Source organism: Mesocricetus auratus, unplaced genomic scaffold (genome assembly GCF_017639785.1).
Source record: "Mesocricetus auratus isolate SY011 unplaced genomic scaffold, BCM_Maur_2.0 Super-Scaffold_100004, whole genome shotgun sequence".
NCBI classification, from domain to species: domain Eukaryota; kingdom Metazoa; phylum Chordata; class Mammalia; order Rodentia; family Cricetidae; genus Mesocricetus; species Mesocricetus auratus.
This window is the reverse complement of record NW_024429189.1, coordinates 94,580,854-94,605,116: the sequence shown is the minus strand read 5'-3', so window position 1 is coordinate 94,605,116 and position 24,263 is coordinate 94,580,854. Positions and strand designations below refer to the sequence as shown.

The window sequence follows — 24,263 nt, the reverse complement described above, 5'->3', positions numbered from 1 at the left end:
TGTACTGCGCATTGCAGCAAAGACACCATCTTTCCAACAGTGCCTGGGAGAGTGTGTACTGTGGTGATATATTATTTATGATTTAATAAAGCTTACCTGAGGGTTCAGAATGCAAGTCTAGCCACAGCCATAGAGCCAGGCAGTGGTGATACACGCCTATAATTCCAGAAGCATACTAGCTAGCCATAGAAACCAGGAAGTGGTGGCACACACCTTTAACCCCAGGACTCAGGAGACAGAGGCAGATGGATCTCTGAGTCCAAGATCCCCCCTGGGCTACACAAGAATGAATCAGTCCAAAAGAATAACAGAGCTACCTTCAAGGCCCCACCCACCAGCGTCCCCAGCTTCAGGTGAGCTCAGGTCCCCCTGGGGCTACCCCACATCCCCCATCCATCACCCATCCAGTCAATCTTCCAGGGGCCCGTTCCTGGCATCCAGAGGACCCACGCACACAGGAAAGGCATCAGTCCTTCCAGACCCCACCTCCGGCGTCCCCAGCTTCAGACCCCACCCTCCAGTGTCCCCAGCTTCAGCTTCAGGAAAGAAGGAGACCAGTAAAGATGAAAAGACCCCACCTGCACCCACTGGAAGAAGAGATGGGAAGAGACAGAATAAGAGCTCACTCAGCAATAGAAAGACCAACATGACTCCACCAGAATCTAGAGACCTACACCAACAAGACCTGAAAAGCACTACATGGATGAAGCAGAAGAGACAGACCTTAAAAATTATTTTATGAAGATGGCCGGGCGTTGGTGGCGCACGCCTTTAATCCCAGCACTCGGGGGGCAGAGGCAGGCGGATCTCTGTGAGTTCGAGGCCAGCCTGGTCTACAAAGTGAGTTCCAGGACAGCCTCCAAAGCCACAGAGAAACCCTGTCTCGAAAAACCAAAAAAAAATTATTTTATGAAGATGATAGAGACCCTGGAAAAGGAAATCAGGAAATCCCTTAAAGAGATAGAAGAAAAACAAAAACAAAAGAATACATGAAATGGAGGAAAAGGTGAACCAAAAAAAATTCAAGAAATAAACAAATCTCTCAAAGAATCTAAAGAGTACCAAGTTTAAAAAAAAACAAAAAAAAAATGAAAGAAACAACTCAAACAGTTGAAGGATTGAAAGCTGAAATAGAAACAATAAAGAAAACACAGAACAAGGGGATGAGAGAAATAGAAAAGCTGAGTAAATGATCAGGAACTACAGATGCAAGTATCACCAATAGCATACAAGAGATAGAAGAAAGCCGGGCGTTGGTGGTGCATGCCTTTAATCCCAGCACTCGGGAGGCAGAGGCAGGCGGATCTCTGTAAATTCGAGACCAGCCTGGACTACCAAGGGAGTTCCAGGACAGCCTCCAAAGCTACAGAGAAACCCTGTCTCGAAAAAAAACAAAAACAAAAACAAAAAACAAGAGATAGAAGAGAGAATCTCAGGTGTTGAGGACTCATTAGAGGACATAGAGTTATCAACCAAAGAAAATCTCAAAACCAACAAATCCCTAACACAAAATATCCAGGAAATATGGGATACCGTGAAGAAGCCAAACCTGAGAGTAATAGGTATAGGAGAAGGCGAAGAAATACAGCTCAAAGGTACAGAAAACATAATCAACAAAATAATAGAAGACAATTCTCCTAACCTAAAGAAGGATATGCCTATGAAAATACAAGAATCTTACAGCACACCAAATAGGCTGGACCAGAAAAGAAGTCACCTCGCCATATAATAATCAAAACATCAAACCTACAGAATAAAGAGAAAATATTAAGAACAGCTAAAGAAAAAAGCTAAATAACATATAAAGGCAGACCTATCTGAATTATACCTGACTTCTCAATGGAAACTATGAAAGCCAGAAGATCCTGGACAGATGTCCTACAAACGCTAAGGGAACAAGGATGCCAGCCCAGACTACTATATCCAGCAAAGCTTTCAATTACCATAGATGGAGAAAACAAAATATTCCATGACAAAGCCAGATTTAAACAATACATATCCATGAATCTAGCTCTACAGAAAGTTCTGGAAGAAAAACCTAGACCCAACAAAGATAACTACACTCACAAAGACATATGCAATAGATAATCCCACTTTACCAAACACCAAAAGAAAAAGGGAGGGGAACTTACACACAATAACTCCACTACCAATAAATCAAGCACAAACAAGAATCATCAATCAATGGTCATTAATATCCCAATGTCAATGGTCTCAACTTGCCTATAAAAAGACACAGACTAGCAGAATGGATACGAAGACATAACCCATACTTCTGCTGCATACAAGAAACACATCTCAAAGTCAAAGACAGACATTACCTCAGAGTAAAGGGTTGGGAATAAGATTTTCCAATCAAACGGACCCAAGAAACAAGTAGGTGTAGCAATCCTAATATCTAACAAATTAGACTTCAAATTAAAATCAATCAAAAGAGATGAGAAGGACATTTCATATTCATCAAAGGAAAAGTCCATCAAGATGAAGTCTCAATTTTGAACATCTATGCCCCAAATACAAAGGCACCCATTCATAAAAGAACATTACTAAAGCTCAAATCGCACAAAAAAATCTCACATACTAGTAGTAGGAGACTTCAACACTCCGCTCTCACCACTAGACAGGACCTCCAGACAGAAACTTAACAAAGAAACAAAAGAACTAATAGAAGTTATGACCCAACTGGGATTAACAGACATCTATAGAACATTCCACCCAAACACAAAGGGATATACCTTCTTCTCAGCGCCACATAATAGGAAACATAGCAAACCTCCTCAGATACAAAAAATTTGGAATAACCCTCTGTATCTTATCAGACCACCATGCATTAAAATTAGAATTCAACAATAACACAAATCGCAGAAACCCTACAAACTCAGGGAAATTGAACAATGCACAATTGCACCATCCCTGGATAAAGGAAGAAATAAAAAAAGAAATTAAAGACTTCCTGGAATTCAATGATAATGAAGACACAACATACCCAAACTTATGGGACACTCTGAAAGCAGTCCTGAGAGGCAAGTTCATAGCACTAAGTGCCCACATGAAGAAACTGGAGAACAGTCATACTAGAAAATTAATAGCACAGCTGAATGCTCTAGAACAAAAAGAAGCAAACTCACCCAGGAGCAGAAGATGCCAGGAAATAATCAAATTGAGGGCTGAAATCAGTCAAGTGGAAACCAGGAAAACATTGAGAAGAATCAATGAAACAAAGAGTTGTGAACAAAATAGACAAACATTTGTCCAAACTAATCAAAAGACAGAGAGAAAGCATGCTAATTAACAACATCAGAAATAAAAAGGGGGACATAACAACAGACACTGAGGAAATCCAGAGAAACATCAGGACATACTTTGAAAATCTGTACTCTGCAAAATTTGAAAATTTAAAGGAAATGGACAATTTCCTGGATAGATGTCACTTGCCAAAACTAAATCAAGAACAGATAAACAATCTAAACAGACCTATAACCCTTAATGAAAGAGAAGCAGTCATCAAAAGTTTCCCAACCAAAAACAGCCCAGGCCCGGATGGCTTCAGTGCAGAATTCTTCCAGAAATTCAAAGAAGATCTAGCTCCCATGCTCTTGGATAGGTAGGATCAATGTAGTAAAAATGGCAATCCTGCCAAAAGCAATCTACAGATTCAATGCAATCCCCATTAAAATCCCAGCACAATTCTTCACAGACCTTGAAAGAACAATAATCAATTTTGTATGGAAAAACAAAAGACCCAGGATAGCCAAAACTACCCTGTTCAACAAGGCAACGTCTGGAGGCATCACCATCCCTGACTTCAAGCTTTATTATAGAGCTATAGTCCTGAAAACAGCTTGGTATTGGCACAAAAATAGACAGGTAGACCAATGGAATCGAATTGAAAACCCTGACATTAACCCACACACGTATGAACATCTGATCTTTGACAAAGAAGCTAAAAATACACAATGGAATTAAGAAAGCATCTTCAACAAATGGTGCTGGCATAACTGGAGGCTGGCATGCAGAAGACTGCGGATAGATCCATGCCTATCGCCATGCACAAAACTTAAGTCCAAATGGATCAAAGACCTCAACATAAATCCAGCCACACTGAACCTCTTAGAAGAGAAAGTGGGTGGTACCCTTGAACGAATTGGTACAGGAGACAGTTTCTTGAACATAACACCACTAGCACAGACACAGTGAGATCAACAATTAATAAATGGGACTTCCTGAAACTAAGAAGCTTCTGTAAGGCAAAGGACACAGTCAACAAGACAAACAGGCAGCCCACAGAATGGGAAAAGATATTCACTAACCCCACATCTGACAGATCTCCAAAATTTACAAAGAACTCAAGAAGCAAGTCTCCAAAAACACCAAAGAATACGATTAAAAAGTGGGCTGCAGAACTAAATAGAGAATTTTCAATAGAGGAGTCTAAAATGGCTGAGAGGCACTTGAGAAAGTGCTCAACATTCCTAGCCATCAGGGAAATGCAAATCAAAACAACTCTGAGATACCATCTCACTCCTGTCAGAATGGCTAAAATCAAAAACACCAATGACAATTTATGCTGGAGAGGATGTGGTGAAAGGGGAACACTCCTCCATTGCTGGTGGTAGTGCCAACTTGTTCAGCCACTTTGAAAATCAGTATGGAGATTCCTCAGAAAATGGGAATAAACCTACCACAAGACCCAGCAACTCCACTATTAGGCATATATCCAAAAGATGCCCATTCATACAACAAGGATGTCTGTTCCACTATGTTCATAGCAGCATTATTTGTAATAGCCAGAACTTGGAAGCAACCTAGATGCCCCTCAACTGAAGAGTGGATAGAGAAAATGTGGTACATTTACACAATGGATTACTATTCAGCAGAAAAAACAACGGAATCCTGAGATTTGCAGGCAAATGGATGACACTAGAAGAAACCATCCTGAGTGAGGTAACACAGTCACAAAAAGAGAAGCATGGCATGTACTCTCTCATATATGGATTTTAGACATAGATCTGGGGAGTGCCAGCCTACAATCCCATGGCCAGAGAGTCTGGGAAACAGAAACTTCATTTAGTGGCTGATGGAAGAAGAGGCAGACTCCCAAGGCTAAGTACTGAGCTAAACTCAAGAAAGCCAGTAACAGAGAGGGAGGACTAATGACCAAAGGAGTTAAGACTGGGTTGGTTTAACCCCAGAAACAGCTGACCTGACAAGGGTTAACTCTTGAATCCCAGGCTGATGCCTGGGAATCCAACATGAGACTGATCAAGACTCCCTGAATGGGGGTGTCAGTGAGGAGGCCTAGGTAATCTATTGAGCCTTGGGCAGTAGATCAGTATACATCCCGAGTATACACATGGACTTTGGACTCCCATCCAACAATGTGAGATGAACTCTCACCCTGAACTCTTGTGGGGAGGGTCTAGCCCCTGCCCTGGATGAAATGACAGACTATGGACACCCCCATGGAGGGCCTCACCCTCCCTGGGAAAATGAGGGGATAATGGGGGAGTTGGGGGGAGGGCACAGGAGGAGGGGAGGGAAAGGGAGAGGGACCTGGAACTGACTTGTGAACCAACTATGTTTCTAATCTAAACTTAAACATAAAAATAAAAGAAATTAATATAAAAAGAAGAAGACCTAATTTCCATACTCCTCAAAGTATTCCACATGATAGAAGCAGGAGGCTCACTGCCAAACTCTTTTTATGAGGTTACAATTACCTTGGTATCCAAACCACACAAAGACACAACTAAGAAAGAGAACTATGGACCAATTTCCCTCATGAACATGGATGCAAAAATAATAAAATACTAGCAAATAGGATTCAAGAACACATCAGAAAAATCATCCACCATGATCAATTAGGCTTCATCCCAGGAATGCAGGGATGGTTCAACATTAGAAAATCTATCAATGTAATCCACCATATAAGCAAACTGCGAAAGAAAAACCATATGATCATCTCACTAGATGCTGAAAAAGCCTGTGACAAAATCCAGCACCCCTTCATGATAAAGGTCCTAGAGAGATCAGGGATAACAGGAACATATCTGAACATAATAAAAGCAAAATACAGTAAACCAACAGCTAACATCAAACCAAATGGAGAGAAACTCAACACAATTCCTCTAAAATCAGGAACAAGACAAGGCTTTCCACTCTCTCCATATCTCTTCAATATTATACTTGAAGTTCTAGCTAGAGCAATAAGACAACAAAAGGAGATCAAGGGGATATAAATAGGAAAAGAAGTCAAGCTTTCACTATTTTCAGATGATATGATAGTTTACATAAGTGACCCGAAAAACTCCACAAGGGAACTCCTAGAGGTGATAAACACCTTCAGCAAAGTGGCAGGATACAAAGCTAACTCAAAAAAATCAGTGGCCCTATTATATACAGATGATGAAGTGGCTGAGAAAGAAATCAGAGAAACATCACCCTTCACAATAGCCATAAACAGCATCGAATAGCTGGGGATAATGTTAACCAAAGAAGTGAAAGACCTGTATATCAAGAACTTTTAGTCTCTAAAGAAAGAAATCAAAGAGGACCAGAAAATGGAAAGATCTCCCATGCTCTTGGATTGGTAGGATCAACATAATAAAAATTGCAATCTTGCCAAAAGCAGTCTACAGATTCAAAGCAATCCCTATCAAAATTCTTCACAGACCTTGAAGGAACAATAATCAACTTTATATGGAAAAACAAAAGACCCAGGATAGCCAAAACAACCCTATACAATAAAGGAACTTCAGGAGGCATCACCATACCTGACTTCAAGCTCTATTACAGAGATACAGTCCTGAAAACAGCTTGGTATTGGCACAAAAAATAGGCAAGTAGACCAATGGAACCAAATTGAAAACCCTGATTTTAACCCACACACCTATGAACACTTGTTGACAAAGAAGCTAAAATTATACAATGGAAAAAAGAAAGCATCTTCAACAAATGGTGCTGGCATAACTGGATATTGGCATGCAGAAGACTGCAGATAGATCCATGCCTATCACCTTGCACAAAACTTAAGTCTAAATGGATCAAAGACCTCAACATAAATCCAACCACACTGAACCCCTTAGAAGAGAAAGTGGGAGATACTCTTCAACGAATTCGGACAGGAGACCGCTTCCTGAACATAACACCACTAGCACAGACACTGAGATCGACAATTAACAAATGGAACTTCTTGAAACTAAGAAGCTTCTGTAAGGCAAAGGACACAGTCAACAAGACAAAAAGGCAGTCCACAGAATGGGAAAAGATATTCACTAACCCCACATCTGACAGATCTCCAAAATTTACAAAGAACTCAAGAAGCAAGTCTCCAAAACACCAAAGGATCCAATTAAAAAGTGGGGTACAGAACTAAATAGATTATTCTCAATAGAGTAGTCTAAAATGGCTGAGAGGCACTTGAGAAAATGCTCAACATTCCTAGCCATCAGGGAAATGCAAATCAAAACAACTCTGAGATACCATCTTACTCCTGTCAGAATGGCTAAAATCAAAAACACCAAAGACAATTTATGCTGGAGAGGATGTGGAGAGAGGGGAACACTCCTCCACTGCTGGTGGGAGTGCCAACTCACACACCCACTTTGGAAATCAGTATGGAGTTTCCTCAGAAAAATGGGAATTAATCTACCACAAGACCCAGCAACTCCACTCTTAGGCATATATCCAAAAGATGTAGATTCATACGACAAGGACATCTGTTCCACCGTGTTCATAGCAGCATTATTTGTAATAGTCAGAACCTGGAAGCAACCTAGATGCCCCTCAACTGAAGAGTGCATAGAGAAAATGTGGTACATTTACACAATGGAGTACTACTCAGCAGCAAAAAGCAATGGAATGTTGAAATTCACAGGTAAATGGATGACACTAGAAGAAACCATCCTGAGTGAGGTAACCCAGTCACAAAAAGACAAACATGGTATGTACTCACTCATATATGGATTTTAGACATGCATTAGGATAGTGCCAGTCTGCACTTCCACTGACAGCAAGTCTGGGAAACAGGAAAGAACTTAAGAGAGATATGAATGGTACCCCAGAGAAGAGGAATAAAGCAAGATCTCCTGAACAGATTGGGAACACAGCGTGGAGGTGAGGGGGAGTGGGATCTGGGAAGAAGAGAGGGGAGAAAAGGAGGAGAGAGTAGGTCATGGGGGAAACGAAGGTTGAGTGGGGGGGTAGAATAGGGAGAGAACAGGATGAGAAATACCATAATAGAGGGAGTCATAAGTTAGAAGAGAGATCTGGCACCAGTGAGACCTCTAGTGATCTAAAGGGATGTGTTGGGGAAGTCCTGTTATTTGCCTGTGCATTTGTCAATAAAGTACTGTCTGGCCAATAGAAAACCTAGATAGGAGGGACTAGGAGTCGAGGAGGATTCTGGGAAGGGGAAACACAAGAGAGTCAACATGTAACCGCCATGGGGGTAGGAGCCCAGAACTATTCTCCGGTAAGAAACATACTTAGATTAACAATTATGGGGTAATTACTTAAGGCAGAGCTAGCCAATAAGGGACAAGCAAGGCCAACAGCTTCATAATTAATATAGCCTCCTGTGTGTTTATTTGGGACTCATGCGGATCTAGAACCAGGCTGGCGCGGCAGAGCCCAGGCGACTGGCGAGGGATAAACCAAAGCGGCTAGCAAAGAAAAAGCTTCTCTTAACAGGGATGACACCAATTAGCAAGCTAAGCAATAGTGGAGAGACCACCTTAAATCCCATTCCTGATAATGAACTTGACGTCTACCCTATATGCCATCCTAGAGCCTTCATCCAGTGTCTGATGGAAGCAGAGGCAGACACCCACAGTTAAGCACTGAACTGAAATTATGGAACCCAGTGATACAGAGAGAGGAGCGATGAGCAAATTGGCAAAGATCGGGCTGGCGAAACCAGCAGAGACAGCTAATCTGAACAAGGGGGAGCTCTTGGACCCCAGACCGACAGCTAAGAGGCCAGCATGGGACTGATCCAGACCCCCTGAGTGGACTCCCTATGGGGCCCTGGGCAGTAGATCAGTGTTTATCCCTGGAATACAAATGGACTTCATGTGTCCATAACACAAAGAGGGATGCTCTCTCAGCCTGGACAGCCTGAAATGACAGACTCTGGATATCCCCTATGTGGAAGGAAGTGGGGATAGGGTGGAAGGCTGGGGGTGGTGGTGGGGGTACAGGAGGAGGGGAGGGAGAGGGAACTGGGATTGACATGTGAAGCAAGCTATTTAAAATTAAAGTAATAAAAAAGTTAAAAACAAAACAAACAACAACAGCAAAAGAAAAAAACCAAAAGAATAACAGCTAATGCCTTTAATCCCAGCATTTGAGATCACAAGTCTTTAATCCCAGCACTAGGGAGGTGGAGACAGGAGTGATATGGTTGAGCAGAGAAAGGAGTATAGGAGGAGGAGACAGAAACTCAGGGCATTTGTCTCTGAGGATTTTGGAGAACATTTGCCTCTAAGGATTCATAGAGACGGGATTGCCATTTCAGCTTGGCAGAGGTAAGAGCTAGTGGCTTGGGTGCTTTGATTTTCTGATCATCAGCCTGAACTCCAATATCAGTCTCTGGGTTTTTATTATTCGTGTTATAGTGTACTCCACAAATGTGAACTCAAATCTGGTGTCTCATACCTGTAATCTCAGATAAAGAAGCAGGAGGGGAGATTGCTATAAGTTTGAGGACAGGCTTGGCCACACAATGAGTTCCAGGCCATCCTAGAACTTAGATGCACACACACACATGCACATACATACCTATGTCTGTGTGCACACTTCCCCTCTACCAGATCTGTGTCCAGTTCTACAGCAAACATAGCCCTCTCTTCTTCAGACATATTTTTGAGACAAGGTCTCATGTCTACAAGGTCAACCCCAAAGTTGCTATGTAACACAAGATGGCCTTGGATTTCTGATCCTTCCTCTGCCTCTGGAGTGCTGGGATTACAAGCCTGTGCCAACATGCTTGGTTTGTGTGGGGCTGGAGAACAGTTCTGTGCCTTACAAATGCTAGACAAGCACTCTACCGAATGAGCTTAAACACTCAACCCTTGGTCCAAATATTTCCACATGCAATTCTCTCTACTATAATGTCTTCTTCCTCGGCTCCCTCCTCCTGACTGCAAGAATTTCACCTCCTCTGGAAGCCCTCCAGCATCTTCTCTCCCCAAATGTGGGCCCCTCGGTGTTTGGTGTTTTAGGCATTCTTCTCTACCCTCCCACCCAGCTGGCACGTCCATCCCAGAAAGTCTGAGTACTTCCCTGGCTGACTGTGAGACCCCAGCACCTAGCACAAGTCTGAGTACCTGACCAGAACTAATGACTACATGAAAGAATTTGCCATTGCAGATGGGTGCTGGGATTGGAGGAAGACACTAGGAACAGTGGGTTCAGCAGAGAGAGAGGCAGTCTCTCCCAATGTGGTTGTGATGACCCTGTTAGGGCGTTTGCAGTCCATGCTCTCCCACAAACAGTATGAACAGGTCATTCACAAAGAAAAGATGGAGCTCATCCCTGGTGGAGACATAACCATTCCCATCCACCCCCACACAGTGGGAGCATGCATGTCTTAGATGTGACCTGCTTCAAAAGTGTTTCCCCATGGAGGCTTAACTGAAGTTGTTGGAACATGAAACCAATACAGTCTTGGCAAAGGGCTTCTACAATTGAATGTATTATTTCCTAATTTCCCCTGCTTTCTTTTCCAATGAAGAGTCTGCTTTTCATTACTGAGCCATCGGGGATAGAAAATGATTATGGGCAATGCATTCTCTTTGGTCACTTAGAGTATTTTTGAAAGCTCAACTCCTGAAATAGATCTTGATAATTTCTAGTAACAGATTTGTAAATAAATATTTGCTGCTTTGTCCTTACCCAACAGCACCATCATTTTCAAAGTTCCTCCTTAACTGCTCTGCTGGAGAGAGAAGGGGAAGGATACAATCACAGGGCCTTCAATACATTGCACATGCACAAAACACATGCATCTGGAGTTCAGTCAGCTAGATAGCATTTCAGCAGCATATACTTCCCATTCAGATGAAGACTGTGTTACCGGACCTGATTGCCTTCAGTGATTGCTTCAAGTCCACAGAAGGCAGGAAAATGTACCTTTAATACGGGAAAGAAATTGTGCCTTGAGACGTTTGTTTTCTGAACCTGGAGCTGTCCTACTGGTGTAGGACTTGGGAGACATGAGGTGAGAATGAAGAGAGGGGTAATGTGTGCAGACAGCTGGAGAGGTTGGGCGTGAATTCAGAGGAGGCACCTGAGATGGAGATCACCAACCCTGTTATATTGTGGGACTCTTCGGGGTCTTTCTTCTTTGGCAATGCCAACCTATGTTCCCAGGATGCAAGATAGAGCCCTAGTGCACCTCTGCTCTCTATCAAATGACCCAAAGCTCTATCAGCCAGCACTCTGGGTTCTCTGCTGACATCTCAGCTGAGGCTCACACTCCTGGGCTGTTAGTGACTGTGGCCAACACATAGGTCACCCTTGTAGCACTGACAAGAGGAGGACCTTCACAGTGGTCTCCTGAAGGGACACAGAAAGATTCCAGTGCCATGTGTAGGATACACAAGGAAGCAGCCCACCAACCAGGGCTGTCGCCCTCCCTTACTGGTCTCTCTGCTTGTGGCATGGAAAACTGACTGGCTTGGAGCTAGGGTGGCTGCAACAGCTGTTCCCTGACCTCCCCATGTCTTGCCTAGAAGGTCCAGCCTCAGTTTGTGCCTGGGGTCACAAGAAAAGCACACATGCCCATTTATCATTCAAGACTCATCTCCATTCTCACCACCATCTCCATCTGTCCTGAACCCAGAACACAGTAGCATTCTCTCTACTCCACATCTCTCTGTGTATAGAACTCAAGCCACCCCCTGCCCCAGAGAACAGGGATTATGCCTTTACAGACAAAATTCTCACAGTGCCTGCTTTATGTGAGCCCCTATAACAACATTTTCGAGCAAGAACATAATTTCTTTCATTGAACTAAGGAGCTTGCTTTTTCTTTCCATAGTACTCAGATCAGCCTCAAACTCCCTAAGTAGCTAAAGATGACCTACTGCCTCCACCTCTGAAGTACTGGGATTACAAACATGCCTTACCACACTGGTCACATGTGGTGCCGGGGATCGAATCCAGAGCCTCCTGCTTGTTAGGCAAGCGTTTTACCTACTAAGCTAAATACCCACCCACTGGAACCAGTGCTAACTGCCCAGAGTTGCCAGTCAGCAGAGGGAGGAGAGCAGTGGGAATCTGCAGGTCCACAAGCGCTACCACAAGGGGCGCTAAGTCAGCCAGGGGCCTCTCAGCTCCCTTGTCAGCCTCTGAAAGGAAGGAGTAAATCTGGAGTTCCCATGGCCTTCTGAGTGGGCAGGCCAGATGTGTGCCCTTGGATGGGGACAGTCTGACTCTGCCCTCCATAGGCTGAGTACTGATGCCACATGTCACCCCTGTGCTTAGTCTTGAATGCTTCATCCTGAGGACACCAGCTGCTTCAGCCTGGTTGCTAAAAGCAGAAGCTCTCTGCCTGCCTGTGGTCTAACTGACATCCCTGCAGGCTGGAGGGTTACTGGCTCACTGAGCTAGCATCCAACAACTGAGGGCATGTGCTAGGATCATTTTATTGGTTCCCTTCATCTAGTCTAGGATCACAGTGGCAAGAACTCCACCAAGGACTGTGACCTCAGCCGAGCACAAGTGACAGGTGCATTTTTTTTCCTGAGACAGGGTTTCTCTGTGTAACAGCTCTGACTGTCCTGAAACTCATTATGTAGACAAGGCTGGCCTCGAACTCACAGAGATCTGCCTGCCTCTGCCTCCCGAGTGATGGGACTAAAGGCATGCACCACCATCGACCAGCTGACGAGTGCATTCTTGCATGAACTAATTTATCTGTCCCTATGCCAACCCTGGTCAGGGAGTTCTCCACGGAACTATAGGTCTATTGGGACTGACCCCATCCTCACTGTGTCACCAAAGCCCTCAAGTCAAGGTCCTTGTAGAACGTCCAGGCTCTGTGCTTATCTGTCTGCCATCAGGGTTGGCCTTCGACAGCTCACCTCTGTCAGTCTGGTCTGTTACCATGCTTTCTAGATTCCATACTGCTGGGTGGCATGGGGACCCACTGCTGCCTTCCCACATGGCGCTGAAAATTGTTTAAGACAGAGTCCAGCACAGACTAGACCCTAGAGAATCCTCACTGATGCCATTTGTCACTGATTCTATCAGAGACAATATGTCATGCCACCTGTTGGACTTCAAAGTTTCCAACTTATACAGAAAACTGGAGTGACTCTCATGTGCACATGTGGCCTAACTGCCAGGATGCCCTGTTTGAATTAGACTTTCGAATCCTGTCATTGAGATATAATGCATTCACAGTGAGATGTATAACATGTATCAACCTTAAGTTTGCAGCTCCATGCTTTTCAAAGTGTTTGGGGGGAGGCATGCACATGTGTACATGGTAATGTGAGTGTGGGGGGGCAGGGGTCAATGCCAGTATCTTCCTTAATGACCCTTCACTTAAAAAAGATTTATTTATTTATTATGGACACAGTGTTCTACCTGCATGTACACCTGCATGTGAGAAGAGGTCATCAGATCCCAATATGGAAGTTGTAAACTGCCATGTGATTGCTGGGAATTAAAGCCAGGTCCTCTGGAAGAGAAGTCAGTGTTCTTCACCAATGAGCCATCTCTCCAGCAACCCCCACCCACTTTGTTTTTTAAGACAGACTCTCTTGCTTAGCCTAGAGCTCTCCAATTTGGAAAGACTAGCTGGCCAAGAAGCCAGAGATCTTGTTTCTCCCCACCCCACCCCACCCCCAGAACTATGACTAAAGGTGTGTAATACAGTGGATACTGGGAACTGAACTCAGTTCCTACTGCTTGTACAGCAGGCACTGTAATGACTGAGCCATTTCTCCAACACCCATCAGTGATTTTTTTTGTATGCGTAAATACCGATTGGAGCTATGCCAATCCAGAGACAGCATTCCCCAGATCTTTCTGAGCCTCTCCCATGCAACCCTGCTCTCTCCCTCTCTGATGATTACTGTGGTATCACCCTCAACTAGTTTTGCCCCTCCTTGATTGCCACATTAAATGGGACCGTCTAGTATCAACTCCTTCATAGCACAAAGCATGTCTGTAAAATTCACACATGCTGTTTCACATGATTCACCATGTGAAATCAACCACAATTTACTTGTCTAGTTTCCTTATCTATAAACACTTGGTTTCCAGTTTCCAACTTGGGGTTATTAATAAAGCTGCTGTGAATGGTCCGGTATAAGGTTATTTATGAACCACAAAGCTTCATTTCTTGGCCATATCTCGAGGGACAGAGTTTCTGGGCCACAGAGTAAGTGTACATTCAAATTGTGAGGGACTCCCAAACTATCTTCTCTCTCTCTCTTTCTTTCTCTCTGTCTCTGTCTGTCTGTCTGTCTGTCTGTCTCTCTCTCTCTCTGTCTCTCTCTCTGTGTGTGTGTGTGTGTGTGTGTGTGTGAGAGAGAGAGAGAGAGAGAGAGAGAGAGAGAGAGAGAGAGAGAGAGAGAGAGAGAACCAGGAATTGAACCCGGGCCCTTGTGCATGGAGAGTGAGTGAATGCTCTCCCACTGAGCTGCAGCCCCAGCTTCTGTGTTTCCATCCTTGAATGTCTTAGTTATGAGACCCAGAGTTGCCCTGCATCACAGCTGGGGCCGAGCGCCATCAAGCACTTGGGTTGAAATGCGTCAGTGGGTGGGTGTTGGTGCTTGGTTGTGGTTTTGATTTCTAGCTCTCTCTGACTAATAAGATTAGGCAACGTTTCACATGCTCATTAGCTATTCTTTCATCTTCTTTTATGAGTTGTCTTTTCAAGTTTTTTTGTGCAAAATTTTCTTAGATTGTATCATTTCACTATTGCATCAAGAGATTTCTTCACACATTCTGTATAAAAGCGTGTGCCAGACACAGACACTGCAAGGAATTTCTGAAGGTTTAGAGTTTGCCTCTGTTCTGATGGGCGACTTTCATAAAATAGCAGTTTATCAATAGCTAATGTAAGCGATCGGTCCTTTCTGTTTTTCTAAGAAATCTTTGTTTACTCTGGCTTCCAGTGTTTGCTGATGACACTTGCCTGGGTTTTTTTTTTTTTTTGAAATTTTATAGTTTCCCTGCTTCTGTTCAAGTCTATGATGGGTATTTAATGAGCATTTGTGAACTGAGTAGGAAACAGGTCACAGTTCATTTCTTTTCTATTCAGAATCTACTTTACCTCACTATTAAAAAACCCTCTCTTCATCAGTGAATTTATTGCATGCTTGTGAGAAACTGAGTGAACAAATATGTATGACTAAGTGTACCGGCAGCACTCTGGTGGTCTGCGTAACTTCGTGCCGACATTCCAGTGACTGGACCAGGACAGCCTCAGCACAGGCTTTGGAATCAGCTGGCACTGTTTTCAAAGATCTGTGGGCTGATCTACAGCATTCTCATTTCCATATAAACTGTCAAGTGAGCTTGTGAGTTTACAAACAGTGTTTCCAAGCTTTTGAGTGACGTGAAGTTGACTTTGTGGGAGGAGTTTGGACATCTCATAGCAACGCTAATGTGGTGTGCCTCTGTGTTATTTAGAATGTTTCTTGAATTACTCTGTGCATATTTTATAGTGTTCTGTGCACAGTTCTTTCATGCCTTGGAATTTTTACTGTTATGTATATGTATAAGAAGCTCATATTTGTTAGTGTACTATAAATTGACTTTTATTTTCCAGTTGCTTATTGTGAGCATGTACCCACAAGCTTTGCTCTGAATATTGAATTTTGCATCTCACTGTCACACACTGCTCTTTCAATTCTGTATAGTTATGCTTGTTACATTATTTTAGGTCTTTTTTTCATTTTTTAACTTATTGTTGTAAACTAAATGCAGGCTGTACCATGCTTGCATGTAGTGACCCAAGAACAACTTTGTGAAGTTGTTTTCTACTTTTTTTTTTTTTTTTTAGTTTTTTGAGACAGGGTTTCTCTGTGTAGCTTTGCAATCTGTCCTGGAACTCGCTCTGTAGACCAGGCTGGCCTCAGACTCACAGAGCTCCACCTGCCTCTGCCTCCCGAGTGCTGGGATTAAAGGTGTGCACCACCACGGCCTGGCCCCTGTCCACCTTTACAGAGTCCCGGGAATTGAACTCAGGTCTCCAGGTTTGTGTGGCAAGCTTCTTTACCCACTGACCCACTGAGACTCATTGCTGACCACCTTTTAAGTCTTCTACCAAAAAAATGTTTACTTTATCCCATGAATTAAGACAACGTTATTTCTTCTGTTACAGCCTTTACATCTCCTTCCTTTCTGTCTCCCTCCCTCTTCTCCCAATTCCCCCCTTCTCTCTGTCGCCGACTCCCTCCCTCTCTCCTGCCTGTTATACCAACAAGGCTCTGAAGTACAATGCCGAATAGAGGTGGTAAAGCTAGACAATCTTGCCTTGGCTTCTGCTTCAGGAGAACTTGCATATATCTCTACCATTAAACATGATGTTAGCTTTACATTTTCTATAGATACGCCCTTCTCAAATTGAAGGAAATTCTTTCATATTTCTACTAAGATTTTATTTTTTAATCAGTTTTGTCAAAATGTTTTTATGGCTGGGCATGGTAGTGTTCACCTTTAACTCCAGCACTCGAGAGGCAGAGGCCACGGGGAATCTCTGTGAGTTCTAGGCCAGCCTGACCCACACAGTAAACTCCCTATCTCAAAAAAATGTTTCCATAATAAATTATCATATACATTATCTCCCTCATTATGTTAGTATTATAGCTTTCACTGACGGATGTTTATATCATTGGCAAATATTTTACATTAAACCTATCTTATAGTCCTAGAATAAACACTTCTTGGTTATGATGTGATTTGTTTAAAATATATTCCTGCTGCTAGTCATAACGATGCTGACATATACATTTTCACCTATTTTATTTAAAAGAACACTCACTTGTCATTTTTTTCTGTTCCACAAGTACTGATCAGTCTTGCATTGTCTTTAAAAGCAGGTTGGTATTGTGGTTGGGATGTGAAGATCCCACACCCCCCAGCCTCCTGTTGAAGGCATGATTCTGAACTTGGGGTGTAATTTTGGGGAGGTGCTGGTAACTTTTAAACGGAGCCTTTGGAAGCAGCAGGCCATTGGAGTGGGGTGCTGTCTGCAGCCTCTCCTTCCTCTTCCTTCTGCTTCCTGGCTGCTAAGGGTGAGCAGCCACACCCTGTGTCACGATGCTCTGACTCATCAGAGCTTGGAAGAGAATGCCAATCAGCATGGTCTGAGGTCTCAGAAACTGTAGGCCAAGATCAACCTTTTCCTTTTTATGTTTTGTGTCTTTGTGTGACAGTGTCAAAACACTCACTAGCAGAAATAGCATTGCTGTGCTTGAAATGAATGACAGGATTCAGCAATAAAATGACACAGACTTGGAGTTTTTCATTCATAGTAGTATATCCTTAAAAATAAAATTCATTTAATAAATACTTTGAGATCTTTTGTTTTTTGTTAGCATTTGTTTGTTTTTTTGAAACAGGATTTCCCTGTGTAGCCTTGGCTGTCCTGGAACTAGCTCTACAGACCAGGTTAGCCTCAAACTCACAGAGATCCACCTGCCTCTGCCTCCCCAATGCTAGAATTAAGCTAGGATTAAAGACATGCGACATCACCACCCAGCTATGTTTGTTTTGTTTTAAAAGGGTCTTACTGTGTAGCCCTGGATGTCCTGTAACTTGATCTGTAGACAAGGCTGGCCTTGAATTCACAGAGACCCACCTGTCTCTGCCTCCGGAGTGTTGTGATTAAAGAAATGCTCCTAGCTTAAGTTGTTTCTCCAGGATTTTCTCCTAACAGTCTTTTGACCACATTGCTCAAGCTCGTCTCTGCTGGGCCACACTGCAGAGCCTGGAGTGTGTGTCAAGATGTCAGCGTATCCCCTCTTTATTCTTGATGGCATGTGTTTGCATTTTGCCCCTCTGTTTCTTGATCAGTGTTGCTATGGGTCAATCAATTTTGTCAATCATTTCAAAGAACAAACTTTTAAGTTTGTTGATTTTCTACCTGTGTTTTATGTTTCTTTCATTTTTGTTGCTATCTCTACTTATCTGTTATTCTATTTCTCTCCTTTAAGGTGGCACTTTACATCATTTATTTCAAGCATTCTTTTTCACTTCAATCTATACGTTTCCCTCTAAGAATTGTCTCCATAGAATTTGGTATGCTGTATTTTCATTATCATTCTGATTCATGCTTTCTCCCTTAGCAATTCTTTTTTTAATTATTATTTTTTATGCTTTTTTTTCTTCACATGGTATTTCTTGATGGGTTTCTTAGTATCCAAATATTTGGGAGGTTTTGATTTTTTGTTTTGTTTTCCAGAGAAAGAGGATATTTTGGTTCAGTCCTCAGCACAGAAAAAAATCAGTGGGCAAAATATCAAAATTACATGGAGAAGGAGGTAAAATGGCATGAGCAGAAAACACAAGAAAGTTGAAGTGGTCCTCACACAGACAAAAGCTGCTCACATGTACATGCAACATGGAGATAACACCCCCCACCCATCAAACCAGCAAGAAGAGAAAGCATGAGAACAGGGTCTGTCCTGTGAATGAGACGATGAGGAAGTAGACATGGCTGATGTCACCCTCTCCCTCTGTGTGGAGTTTCAGTAATCACAAAATCAAATATGCCAGGGAGGCTCTACGAGCTGAGGTACAACCACAAAGTACATGACTCTGCAGCACAGGAGAATGAATGGTGGATTGATAGGCACTAATTCAACATTTGGGGTTGCTGTTAAGAGGGGAAAAACAACATGACGATAGTAGGCTACCCCTCATAGAAGAAAAAGGCATTATGAGCAGACATGCACACACAATACACTCACTTGTGGGATATAAATACTATTAAAAGGTGAGCAAGGGGAGAAGAGAAGAGATGAAATGGAATAGTGAGGATGGGGAAGGTGAGTGTCTACACTCTTCCCCATCAGGACACAATACCTGAGATAAACAAAGGGTCTAGTGTTCCTGAGTCATGATGAAACAGAACTTTATAGCATGCTCACTTCATGGTGACTAGAAAGGAGTTGGGAAGGAGAGGGGGAAGGAGGTAGGGAAAGAGGAAGGGAGGGATAAAAACAGAGAGAGAGAGAGAGAGAGTCTTCAAGTGCACAGCCCCAGGTACCCAGTTCCTCCAACTAAGGCCTACCGCCTAGTATCAACCCCTGATCAATAACACCACCAAACTAATGTTCCATCAATGAATTACTCTGTGAACAACGTCTCAAGAACTGTATGATAGGAGTTAACTCTTCAACACTTCAGACTGCATAGTAGGTAGTTCATCTTCAAACCATAACAGTGAAAAAATCCAAAGAGTTGGGCTATTCAGATGAAAAGGGGGCAATAACTCCCTGAAGGTAGCTTTTTTTTAGAGCAGTGAGGCTAGGGAACTTTACACATTTTCATAGAAATAATTTTAAAAGGAAAGTGATGGGGAAGTCCTGTGTATATGTCAATAAAGCACTGTTGGTCAATAGGGAAGCAAGATAGGTGGGACTAGGAGTCAAGGAGGATTCTGGGAAAGAGAGACATGGCAGAGACAATGTAGCCCGCCAGAGAAGTAAGATGTCTGGACCCTTTTATCCAGTAAGAGAAATACTTAGATTAACAATTATGGGTTAACCAGGAAGAAACAAGCAAATGGCCAACAACTTCATAATTAATATAGCCTCCTGTGTGTTATTTGGGGGCTGCAACTGTGGCAGAGCCCAAGCAGCTGGTGGGGAAAAACCAAAGTAGCTGGCAGAGGAAAACTACATGTTACAGGAAAGAGAAAGGGACTCTATATCAGTCAGGATATAGGGGGAATTGAAAGAAGACTACAAATAGGAAAATGTCTGTTAAATATATGAATAGAGAACCATGTATAGAGTAGAATGAATAATTAAATGTTAGAAATACTGTTTTGCTTCTGTGATATAGGGCTAATGTTACAGAGAAAAATACTGCATTTTGGTTAGTAAATGTATTCTCCACCAGATGCAGTTCTGTTAAATTCTTAACATATATCCTGGGAATTTGAAAACAGGCAGGAAACAACAAATAAGATAGTAACATCAAAATGATTCCTGTTGTTTATATTGAAGTTGGAGCTGTCATTTAAAAACCTGTGATTTCTAATATACAGGACTTAATATATGTTCATATTTATATTTATTCTATGGCTTTGACTAGGAAGAAGAGGAACCAGAAGACAAGACATTGGATTTTAAATACAGTTATCCACAAAGTAGCTTGGGCTCCTTGGAAAAGTGACTGATGGTACAGAGTTGGCAGTAAGGAAGCAAAATATACCAGGAAGTAAGAAAATGCTCAGAAAGGAAGGAGGGAGGGAGGAAGAGATGGAAATAAGGGAGGAAGGAAGGAAGGAAGGGAGGAAGGAAGGAAGACAAAGGTGGCAAGGTGTGTATCAAAGGGACATAGAGACCAGCCTCAAAGAAGCAGCCCATAATGGCCAAAACTGGGAACAATCTGATCAAGAAAATAATCAACAGATTATAACTCAAAACATAAAATAATTATATATGAATCCATTCTGATATAAATAGGAATTCACTGAATGAATAATTTGGGGAGAAGCTTTTGTTTCCAAGTAGTACATGCAAGTATGGGGGAAACAGAAACTCCTTCCTAGCCAAGAAGTCAGCCAATACTCGTAAGGAAGAGCCACTAACAGGAGAAGTCGGCTATCTTCAGAAGTCCCAACTCTGGGCTTTCCTCAGTCCCATCCTTGCCACTGGTGACTGACACATGGAGAAACCATGAACTCTTGATCCAAGACTGACTGCCTGTAATGAATGGGCCTGATTATATGATCTCAAGGATCCCTTCCAAGTTCCCGTACTCCCGTAGAAATGGCCACACCTCCCATGTGATTGTCAGGAGTGTAATTTCCTTTCCCTTCCCTCTTCTTTATTTTGACCTCCTCTTTATCTTTCTAGTCTCTTCTCAGAAAGATAATTTCGGGCTCTGTGTATGAGAAAAAGAGAATATTATGTGACTATTTCCTGCAAACAGAAACACTCCTTCCTGGAGTAAAGATGGAGGCTCATAAGACCCAGGAAGCAAACACAACTTACAAGGTGCAGGAAAAGCTCCTAAAACTTATAGTTCACAAGGTCTCTCCACAGGTTATGTAAGCTGGAACAATTGCTACAGAGAGTAAGCTTTTCTGATAGGTTTTCCAGTGAGTCAGTCCTCACCTACTGTGCTATAAGTAACCCCCAAATTTCACTCATTCACTAGGCTAGACTTGGGTGGAATCATCTCTTTGTTCTATCATGGTGTCCTGTCTGGAGTGAACAGACACTTGCTAATGTTTCCAGGAAAAGCCATGCACAGAGAAAGTTGAAAGTGAGGAAGAAAAAGAAAATGTAATCAGTTTCTGGGTTGCTATGGGTGGGGAAGGAAGGAAAATAGAGAGAAAAAGAACACACAACAGGGATATTTTTCGTGACCCATGTTTTAGTTGGGGTTCCTTAAGGAATAGGACAAGGGGATAAATGATTATGAGTGTGTGTGTGTGTGTGTGTGTGTGTGAGAGAGAGAGAGAGAGAGAGAGAGAGAGAGAGAGAGAATTTATTAAGTGGGTTTGAAAATAGTAATGATAGCTATAATAAAGAGGGAGGGGCTATGCAAATACTTTGGAGCACTGAAAGCTGGGAGGTGAGCACAGCCTGCCCCTTCCTGTCTCTCTATTTCCAGAACTCTCCAGACCACCACCTACCTTTTCCTGGGCCATGTCACCTCTTCCCTGTCTCAGGAGTTTCAGGATTTAAACCCTAGTCTCTCACTGAGCAGTAGGAATCTGTTTCACATTCCAGAAGTTTTAGGCACTAGTCAGCTGAGAGGAAGTTGCAGTTTTATACAAAGTGGACCTTGAAGACACTGCCACCATGTTCCAAAGACACAGAAAGGTCCCTCCATGAGGCTGTCTTCCTAACTAGCCCACGAGGAGAAAGAAACTGCCCTGAGTTCTAGGACATTTGATTTCTCCTTCCATTTCTGACTGTAATGATCTGGCCTGGAGTACTTGTTATTTCTGTATCAAGAGACTTTTTGGAAAGTATCTGCTTGTTCCATGCTGGGGTTTGCTTGTTTGCTTGTTTTAATTATACTTTTACTCTTAATGATGTTTCAGGAGGTAGAAGCATGTGGGTGCAGTGTCTGTGGAGGTCAGAAGAGGACACTGGGTTCCTAGGGGCCGCAGCTGCAGACTGTTGTCAGCCACCTGACATGGGTGCTGGGGCTGCAACCCAGGCCCTCAGAAAGAGCTTTAAACCACAGAGCCATCTCTCCAGCCTGTTTGTGGCTCAGCAGTTACCAGCAAATGCTGCTCTTACAGAGAATCCTCAGGCCTCCACAGGTTCCTGCACTCACTTGTACAAACCTCCTGCCCGTCTCCACCCCCACCAACACCAAAGCATATATGATTGAAAATAATAAAAATCAATCTTTGAATTTTAACCAGCAGCCTGCTGATCACCATTCTGTCTGGACCCTCATTGTGTACAGTCAGTGGGGGATTCTCTGTCTGGACTGACTGTCCATCAGCTGCCTCCTGACCAGTGTTTGTGAAGACCCTCAGTTGAGAGATGCTCTAACTGCGCCTCTCCCAGGCATGTGCCACACATCTCATGGGTCATCCAGTCGCCAGCATGGGCAGTTTGCCTTTTCTACAGACAAGAGTTTAAATGAGAATCGCAGCCCCAGCTGACAGACATGAACAAAGGTATTGTCTGCCATTGTCTGCAGAAGCTCTGCTATGTTGCTACATTTTAAAGATCCACGTTTAGTCTACACAGTCGGGGCACTCAGTTTGTGCATTCACAATAATAAAAACTGGAGTAATAGTAAATGTCTAGACAGAAAGTGCTACATAGTTATGCTTCTAGAAATCTTGTTTCCAGCCTCTACTAATTCTTCATCTACATCTCCAAACAAAGAAAATTAACATATTTGTTTTCAAATTAGTTTACTGCCTTGGATTTGACCATAAGTCCTGATGCTTGCTTGCATACTACTTCCCTTTCCTTGGTCTTGTGGTGTGGTGGAGGGTAACCTGCACCAGTTTTCTAAAACCAATCTTCCCCAGTGAATTCCTACATCCTCTCAAGTAGAGGCATATACTGTAAATGGGACCAATTATCTGTGTCTGGAGGAGTCATAGATGCTAGAGGAGAACTTAGTATTGCCATTTTCCTAAATCAATAAAGTTCCTAACCATATTCTAAATACTTACCTTTATACCCACAGATAAGTGTAGATATTGTCCTTTGTGGTACTTTGAATGAGAACAACCCCCAGAGGCTCACATGTTTGAATGTTTGGTTGCCAGCTGGTAGAACTGTTTGGAAAGGATTAGGAGGTGTGGCCTTGTCAGAGGAGGTGTGTCACTGGGAGAGAGTTTGAGGTTTCAAAAGGCGCATTCCATTCTCAATTATCTCTCTGCCTCCTACTTGCAGATAAAGATGTGAGCTCTCAGGTACTGCTCCAGCACCATACCTGCCTGCTTGCTGCCATGCTCCCCACCATGATGCTCATGGACTCTAACCCTCTGCAATTACAAGCCCCAAATAAAACATTTCTAAATTGCCTTGGTCATGGTGTTTTTATCATGGCAGTACAAGTAACTAAGACAGCCTTCACCAAAGAAGCTTTCTTTTGCCACAAATGGAGGTGATTACAGAGATCCACAATTGGTCAAAATGGGGAGAATAAGTGACAGGGATATCCAGCCCCACTTGGTACACATATAACACAACCTCTACACCTGAGTTTTGGGGAACATAGTGACAGAGAGGCCACAAAGATTGTAAGATGCAGAGGACCAGTTCTGCTAAAAGATGGGGTGTTCTAAACTTGACAGGATGATGCACCCATGAAATCTTAATGTACTGTGGCCTAAACAAGCCCTGTCTAATGACAACGGGAATGGGAGAGATTCCCACCCCTGGGTGAAGAGCTCCAGGCTTTCAATAGCTTCTGAGAGAGAGAACTGGTTTTCTCCAGTACATGTTATCTGATAGGTTAACTGGTTCCCAGTAGTCAGCACTAAACACTAAGTGTATCGTTACATGTATGCAACAACAGTTGTAGAAGTCATGGATATAAGAGGAAGGGGAAAGGTTGGAGTTAGAGGTAGGAAAGGA

At 42.9% G+C, this 24,263-nt stretch overlaps 1 protein-coding gene and 1 long non-coding RNA gene across 4 annotated transcripts in view; one reads left to right on the top strand and one right to left on the bottom strand.

The window, feature by feature from the left end:
- Positions 1-24,263, bottom strand: part of Acoxl (acyl-CoA oxidase like) — a 317,884-nt gene that overhangs the window by 72,811 nt on the left and 220,810 nt on the right. The gene's annotated exons all lie outside the window — the stretch shown is intronic.
- On the top strand, positions 8,433-23,615 carry LOC121140509. Its single transcript, XR_005877385.1, has 5 exons — positions 8,433-8,473; positions 20,287-20,412; positions 21,054-21,194; positions 22,586-22,843; positions 23,577-23,615. It is a non-coding gene; the product is annotated as an uncharacterized LOC121140509 (long non-coding RNA).